The sequence below is a fragment of the Nomascus leucogenys genome, chromosome 22a (genome assembly GCF_006542625.1).
Source record: "Nomascus leucogenys isolate Asia chromosome 22a, Asia_NLE_v1, whole genome shotgun sequence".
Lineage (NCBI taxonomy): Eukaryota > Metazoa > Chordata > Mammalia > Primates > Hylobatidae > Nomascus > Nomascus leucogenys.
The window spans coordinates 49021768-49029662 of NC_044402.1; the positions used below are offsets into that span (position 1 = coordinate 49021768).

General features: G+C 39.4%; 2 non-coding genes across 2 annotated transcripts; both read left to right on the forward strand.

Moving 5' to 3' along the window:
• Window positions 1-5133: 5133 nt before the first annotated feature.
• On the forward strand, window positions 5134-5215 carry TRNAS-AGA. Its single transcript has one exon. It is a non-coding gene; the product is annotated as a tRNA-Ser (tRNA).
• Window positions 5216-5861: 646 nt separating this feature from the next.
• Window positions 5862-5933, forward strand: TRNAD-GUC. Its single transcript has one exon. It is a non-coding gene; the product is annotated as a tRNA-Asp (tRNA).
• The last annotated feature ends 1962 nt before the right edge of the window (window positions 5934-7895 follow it).

The following is a 7895-nucleotide window of genomic DNA, read 5'->3' on the forward strand; positions in this document are numbered from 1 at the left end:
AAAAGAAAAGGAATACACGTCTACACACAGTTTTGAAACGCAAACAATCGTTACTTTTATTACATGTTCTACCTTCTATTTTCTGTTTTACTCTTTTGTCGTTTTGAAAATACTGGTAGTTACCCATTAAAATTGTTTTCACGACTCTCAATTGAGTGGCGACCAACTTTTTTTTTTTTTTTTGAGACGGAGTCTAGCTCTGTTGCTCAGGCTGGAGTGCAATGGCGCAATCTCAGCTCACTGCAACCTCCACCTCCCGGGTTCAAGGGATTCTCCTGCCTCAGCTTCCCGAGTAGCTAGGATTACAGGCATGCACCACCATCCCCGGCTAATTTTTGTATTTTTAGTAGAGATGAGGGTTCACCATGTTGGCCAAGCTGGTCTTGAACTCCTGACCTCAAGTGATCCGCCCGCCTCGGCCTCCCAAAGTGCTGGGATTGCAGGCGTGAGCCACTGCGCCCGGCCCCAACATGTTTTTCTAATGCTTAAGGAAACCCGGAGATACTATTCCCACGTTTTGCCACTTAGTAAAGTATTTTATATGCCTGTGTCAGCCAGCACATAGCTGCAAGTGTAGCCCATGGCCAGTCTGTCACTGTGTCCTTGGCAGAAAAAAAGAATCCAACAAATCGGTAGGTTTTTATATTTAAGACATGGCACTTGCATTTTACTATGCTGGCGTGCATCCCCAGCATTTGGATAAGGGGCGAAGGTCAAGTCTCTCAGACTGTTGGCTGACAAACATTAAACCTGGAAATCATAACACTGAGTATATGAAAAACAATTACAGTCAAGGGAACATGATAGAGAAAGCTTCGGTCATCTTAGAGAATGCATATATTGTCATGAAGAGAACATTGGTTTAAAAAAAAATGTTCAAGAGAATGAAAAGACAAGTCACAGACTGGGAGAAAATACTCGCAAAATACATATCTGATAAAGGACTGATATCCAAAATATATAAGAACTCTTAAAACTCACCAATAAGGAAACAAACCAATTTAAAAAATAGGCCAAAGACCCTGACAGATGTCACCAAAGAAGATATACAGATGGTAAATAAGCATATGAAAAGATGCTCCACATAAGTCCTCAGGGAAATGCAAATTAAAACAATGGGATGCCACTATACACCTATCAAAATGGCCAAAATCCATAACCCTGACAATACCAAATGCTGCCAAGGATGTGGAGCAACAGGAACTTTCATTCATTGCTGGTGGGAATGCAAAATATTAGCGCCACGTTGGAGGACAGTTTGACAATTTCTTACAAAACTAAACATACTCTTACCATATGATCTAGTAATTGCGTTCCTTGGTATTTATGCAAAGAAGTTGAAAATGTATGTCCACACAAAACGTGCCCAAGAATGTTTATAGCAGCTTTGTTCATGATAGGCAAAACGTGGAAGCAGCCAAGATGTCCTTCAGTACATGAATGAATACATAAACTATGGTACATTCAGACAATGAAATATTCAGTAAGGAAAAGAAATGAGCTATCAAGCTACCAAAAAGGAAGAAGAACAGAAGAACATTAAGTGCATATTGGTGAGTGAAAGAAGTCAATCTGGAAAAGGCTACATACTGTATAATTCCATCTATATAACATTCCTGAAAAGGCTAATCTATGGAAACAGCAAAGATTAGTGGTTGCCAGGGGCTTAGGGGGAGGGAAAAAGGGAAGAATAGGTGACATTCAGTGGATTTTAAGAGGGAAGAATAAGTGATGTTCAGTGGATTTTTAAGGCAGTGAAACTATTCTGTATGATATTGTAATGGCGAATACATGTTGTTATACATTGTTAAAACCCATAGAATATACAGCACAAAGAGTGAACCATAATATAAACTATGGTCTTTAGCTAATAATAATTTATCACATTGGCTCATCAATTTTAACAAATGTACCACACTAGTGCAAGATGTTAATAATAGAGAAACTGGGGGAGGAGGGGAGAAGGAAGGAGTATACTGAAACTCTACTTTCCGCTCAATTTTTCTATAAACCTAAAACTGTTCCCAAAATTTTATATTAAATTTAAAATATGAGAATGTTAAATATGCTTATGGTAAGTTCTCAGAAGGAAATTCTAATTAGAAATTAGAATTTCAGTACGTGATATCCAAAATATATAAGAACTCTTAAAACTCAACAATAAGGAAACAAACCGCAATTAGAAACTGAAGGAATGGTTATCTTGTTATAAAGTGGGAGAGACTTGGCTGAATTGTATTCTATATTTGGGTGGAACTTGAATATTTAGCTGAGAAGACTTCCAAGTAAAATGTGGAATGTGCAACCTGGTTAGTTATTGCTGCTTATGGTGAAATGCATGAGGAAAGAAATAAACTGAGGAAGGAACTATTCGGCAAAAAGGAACCAGCACTCATGATTTGGAAAACTTTTAGCCATACCTTATACAAATGAGGCTTTCAATACATGTTGAGGACACAGAAATATATAATTTTTGTCTTCAGTGACTTCTCTATCTCTATGTTGCCCAAAGTGGCTTTCAACTCCTGACCTCAAGCAATCCTCCCACCTCAGCCTCCCTAAATGCTGGGGTTACAGTCCATAAGCCACTGAACCCAGCCCTCAGAAACCTTTTGTGCTTAAAAAAACACCTCAGCAAAATACAATTCAACTAGTGATATATTTCAACTAAAATTACTAATCAATTGTTGGCTTGTTTTACTGTAACAACGACTAGGGACTGGCCACAGCTGCAATCTTACTTGTTTTACTGGGCTGAAAACAAAAACATGGTAGAATGGATCTCAATAAAGGTAGAGAGTCAGAACTTAGTTGCAGGAAACAAAAACTAGTCCAGTTTCTACTTTAGCCCTAAATTGGAAACAAATCAAATTTCCTTCTATACTTAAAAAGGCAAATTGTCAATTTTTCTTCAAATACAAGGAATACAAAGAATAAATTTTTTTCTACAAAGAAAAAAAAATTAGCTAGCAGTGGTGGTGCATGCTTCTATTCCTAGCTACTCTGGAGGCTGAGGCAGAAGGATGGCTTGTGCCCAAGAGTTCAGGTTACAGTAAGCTATGATGGTGCCACTGCACTCCAGTCTGTGTGATAGAGTGAGACCCTGATTCTAAAATTTTTTTAAATTTCTTAAAAGAGATTTTTGATATTTCTTTGGTATCTAACTTTATTCAAAGCTGGAGTTGCAAATGATTTCAGCAAAAAAAAATGTAAAATATGCTTGATAAAAATATGTCCACCAAATAAAAAGGATGTGATATGCACGAACTATGAACAACAATCTATAGCACAACTTATATTTGTATGGACACCTGGCTACTCCATCAAACTGCTTCATGTCTATTCCCTCAAATTATGGTCTGCCATAAAACTAGTGAATTTCTTTTAGTCTTCTTTTGAGGCTATAGGGGTGAGAGAATCTTTTTTCTCCCCTCTGGAGGTTGGATATTTGAGGCTGAGAAATAAAGCTGCCAGTAGACAGATTAACAGAAGAAAAGGCATACACATTTATTATGCACATATGCACAGGGGTCCCAGAAAGTGTAAGTGAGACTCAAAGAAGGGGTAGATGGTTGAAGCTTAAATAGGACTTGGAGCTACATAAAGAAATAGGAGCTTGAAGGCTCCTGGAAGGTGGTGGCGAGAAGCAATGTGAGGGTGAGGGCAGGAACAGCTCTGGGAACAAAGCTTGTCTTATTATACAGATAAAGTCTCTCAAGTAGCAGCCCTCAGAATAGGTGGTGAAGAAAAGAATTGAAGTCTGGCTGGGCGAGATGTCCCGGGCATGGAGACCTTTAGTTTTCTCTCTTGGGATCTGAGTTAATCTTCTCTAGTTAATACAGATTCCAGGAGAGGGTTCATGACAATCTCTTTCCTTCTGGAGGAACTTCCGTAAGTCAAATAAGGGAAACTTCAGTGAAAGCCCCTCCCTGCCATTCAAGAAAGAAAGAGGATCAGGAGGCAGTGGGGCTGCGGAAGGTCAGAGAGACTTTGGTTCTGAGGTTGCTTCTTTAGTTCAAAGTACTCAGCACTTCCAAGAGCCATACTTTGGGGTATCGTTTTCTGAGCCCTAACAAGCCTCCTCAGAAAATCTCTGTCTCTTCCCTTCCCGCTCTTCCTTCGTTTCTTCTCTTCCTCTTCCTCCTCTTCTTTCTCCTTCATCCTCTTCTTTCTATCTCCTGTCCCTCCTTCCTTTCTCTCTTCTCCTTTCTGGTCACTTTCTTCTCTTCCTCTTCCTTCTTGTCCCTCTTCCTCTTCCTTCTTGTCCCTCTTCCTCATTTATCTACTTAGTCGACATGATTTCTTAGCTTGCGATTGTTTCCCTCTTTTCTTAGATTAGTATATGGTTCCAAGAAGTAGATGAAAGCCAATTACAATAATCTGTGCATCCGAAGGGCTCAGGGAAACTCCAGGACCGGCAGCTTTAGACTTCAAGACGGAAGCACAAGAGGAAAAGAAAACATACTGCGTGGGTTAGATTTTGAGAGAAGGAGCGTCTGCCTTGGCCAAAAATCAAAGTAGGATCTGGGGAACTCATGAACAATCTATAAATTTCTTTCTTAACCCAACTGAAGCGTGGAAGCGCATTGTGAAATGCAAAATGCCGTGCAAACGCGACTGGGTAGATACCGCCTTGGGTTGGTGTGAGCCTAGAGACTTAGGGACCTCATCAGAGCAAGAAAGTGCAAGTAGGCTTTTCTGCATCATTTTCTGGCCCTCCAGTTCAGACACAAATCAAAAGTTAGTCCCTTCTTGAAAGTCATTAGCATTCATCAAGGAGCCTCAATGCGAGGAAGTTTCAAACAAAAACTAAATGTGTCAGGCCCAGATTTAGGGTGAGGGTCTGATTCCACTTCCTTGCGGGGTCAGTTTGGGTCCAGGTGAGAGAGGTACAGTGGTCTCTAGTTTTCTGGAAACGGTACTGCTGATAGAGCAAGGACTCCTTGCGGCTACCCCAGAGAGGTTGGCTTGTCATCCAACTTGCATTTCACCTCAGAGTTTCTAATGAACTCGCAGACTCCAGTTTCTTGCGCAGGAAACCATTTTTACCGTATTTTGTTCTTTTGACCGTTCCTTGTTAGTTAGCTGGTGTAATTTCTGTTTAAAGATTTGAAGGGAACCTTTTCCACTCGTGTAGTCGTGGCCGAGTGGTTAAGGCGATGGACTAGAAATCCATTGGGGTCTCCCCGCGCAGGTTCGAATCCTGCCGACTACGGGAAGTTTTACCGAGAACAGTTCAGTGAGGAAATAGGATCTCACATATGCTTTATTTAAGCTTGGGAGTAAGGGAACTCGTGATAAAGCTTCTGCGTGCCACTTAACGCAGCCTGAACTTTTGCCGACTTCGGTATGTTTTACTGAGAACAGTTCATCGAGGAAATACGATGTTATATTTGCTTTCAGTTTGGGGGCGAGGGAACTCGTGATAAAGCTTCTGCGGCCACTTAACGCATCCTGAACTTTAAAAATACATCTGCAGATTCTTTATCTATTTTACCTCAACGGAGCGCAGGTATTGGTCCCACCTCCGCTTTTCCTGTCTTTGAAACCAACCGATGCACCTTTCAGGATTTGTAACTCCTATGTTTGCTAGGGCTCAAACCATGGTTGAACATAATGGTTGAACGGAAACCAGTGCGCCACAAAGGAGGCTAGCGAGAGTTCTTTTTTAAAAGGGTCTGACAAAGCGTCCGAGGAATGAAGGAGGAACTCGAGAGGACTCGCGGCTGGGCGCAGACACGTTCGCTGAAATTGCCTTGCGTATATTTGGTAGGGGAAACATGTGACTGCAGAGCAAAGAAATATGGACAATAGCGAGTAACTTCACAGGGATTTCCCAAGAGCGCAGTTTTCACGTCAATTCCTCGTTAGTATAGTGGTGAGTATCCCCGCCTGTCACGCGGGAGACCGGGGTTCGATTCCCCGACGGGGAGGAGGCTTAACTTTTTGTAGAAAAGCACTCTTCCGGTAAACACAATCTCTAGTCTTCTGGGCAAATGTTGGGTTCCCTCTTTCTTTAGCAGAGTTCCTTCAAACCAACGAAATACTGATCGCAAAAACCATAAGCTGTAGAAATCATGAGGTTCTGTAATAGCAAGAAAATCTCCACTCTCCACTGTAATCTCCATCACAGTGGAGTAACCGGGTAGATAACATCTTAACCAAGTGATTGAATCAGTATTGGGACGAATCTACATTATGTACCTTTTTTATAGGATGTGCTCATGAGAGCACAACGTCACTTTTGTGGTATTCTTGGCAAAAATATGTAATCTGAATCAGAAAACATCAGACCATCCCAGATTGAAGGAGATTTTAACAAAATAACTGACTTTTACGCCTCATAAACTGCAATTACTTTTACATCAACCTAGTAACAGGCAAGCAGGGAGGAAAAATAAATAAATAAACAAATAAATAAAATAACAAAATTACAGAACACAAAGAAAGGCTGACTAAATAGCCCACATTATAGAAGATCTTAAAGATATGACGCAACATATGATCTGGAATTTTTCTCTTAAAGGACATTATTGAAATAATTGGTGAAATCCGAATAAAGTCTATAGATTTTATAATATTATGAATGTCAATTCCTGATTGTATTAATTGTTCTATGGTTATAGAACAAAATGTCTTTGTTTTAAGAAAATTCACACTTATTTACAAAATAATATTTAAGGGTAAGGGGAGGTATGTGTCTTCAAACTCACTGTCAAATAGTTCAGAAATATACATGTATATATATATGAGAGAGAGAAGGAAAAGAAAATATAGGAATATGCTTAATGTGCTAACATTGAGGGAATTGGGGTGAAGGGTGCTCAGGAATTATCTGTATTATTCATGTACTGTTTCTGTCAGTCTAAAATAATTTCAGAATGGAAAGTTAAAAGAAGAAAAGCCTAATAAAACTATAAATTAAAATATACTAATTAAAATTTAAAAGGGCAAATATACAATTTTGAACAATATATATGACAGAGTGATGACTACATTAATGAATAGGAATTCAGAACTGATGAAGGAGTGGGATTCAAAATGTTATGAGTGAGCAAGAAAATTCATAACATGTGACAAAAGCTAAAGAGTGAATGCCTAAAACAACATTGTTTTGTAATGATTACATGTTGGAATATGAAAACAAATGGTACTAAATTCAAAACAGCAACAACAATATAAAATGGAAAGGTATGACCAAATCCAAATCATTCTAAGTTCCTTTATAATAAGGTAGGAATTAGAAGTGTACCTAGTATATACCCTCGACAAATGCTGAATGGATGAATATTAAAAGCAATATTTTTGTGAGCCATAATCAAAGCCAACAGCATTGCTTCTTTAATGAAGGAATACTCTTCCAGCATATAACAATATATCTGATTTTGTTTTAAAAATACTTACTGGCAAGGAGAGGTGGCTCATGCCTGTAATCCAAGCACTTTGGGAGGCTGAGGCGGGTGGATCACCTGAGGTCTGGAGTTTGATACCAGCCTGGCCAACCTGCTGAAACCCCGTCTCTACTAAAAATACAAAAATTAGCTGGGCTTGGTGGCGGGCACCTGTAATCCCAGCTACTCGAAGGCTGAGGCAGGAGAATCACTTGAACCCAGGAGGCGGAGGTTGCAGTGAGCTGAGATCGCAGCATTGCACTCCAGCCTGGGCGACAGAACAAGACTCTGTCTCGAAAAAAAAAAAAAAAGAAAAATAATAATTATTAACATTTTGTCATGAAATTTTGGCCATCGAATTTAAAAGTTAATATTATTGTGCAGTACTTTCAGCCAATAGATTCTTTTCTTTGTTAACACTGTTGTACAGTAGAGTGATTGATGCCCCATCCTTTTCACCTAACATTGAATCTTGTTTGTCTCTATTACTTTCTTTTTAATCTA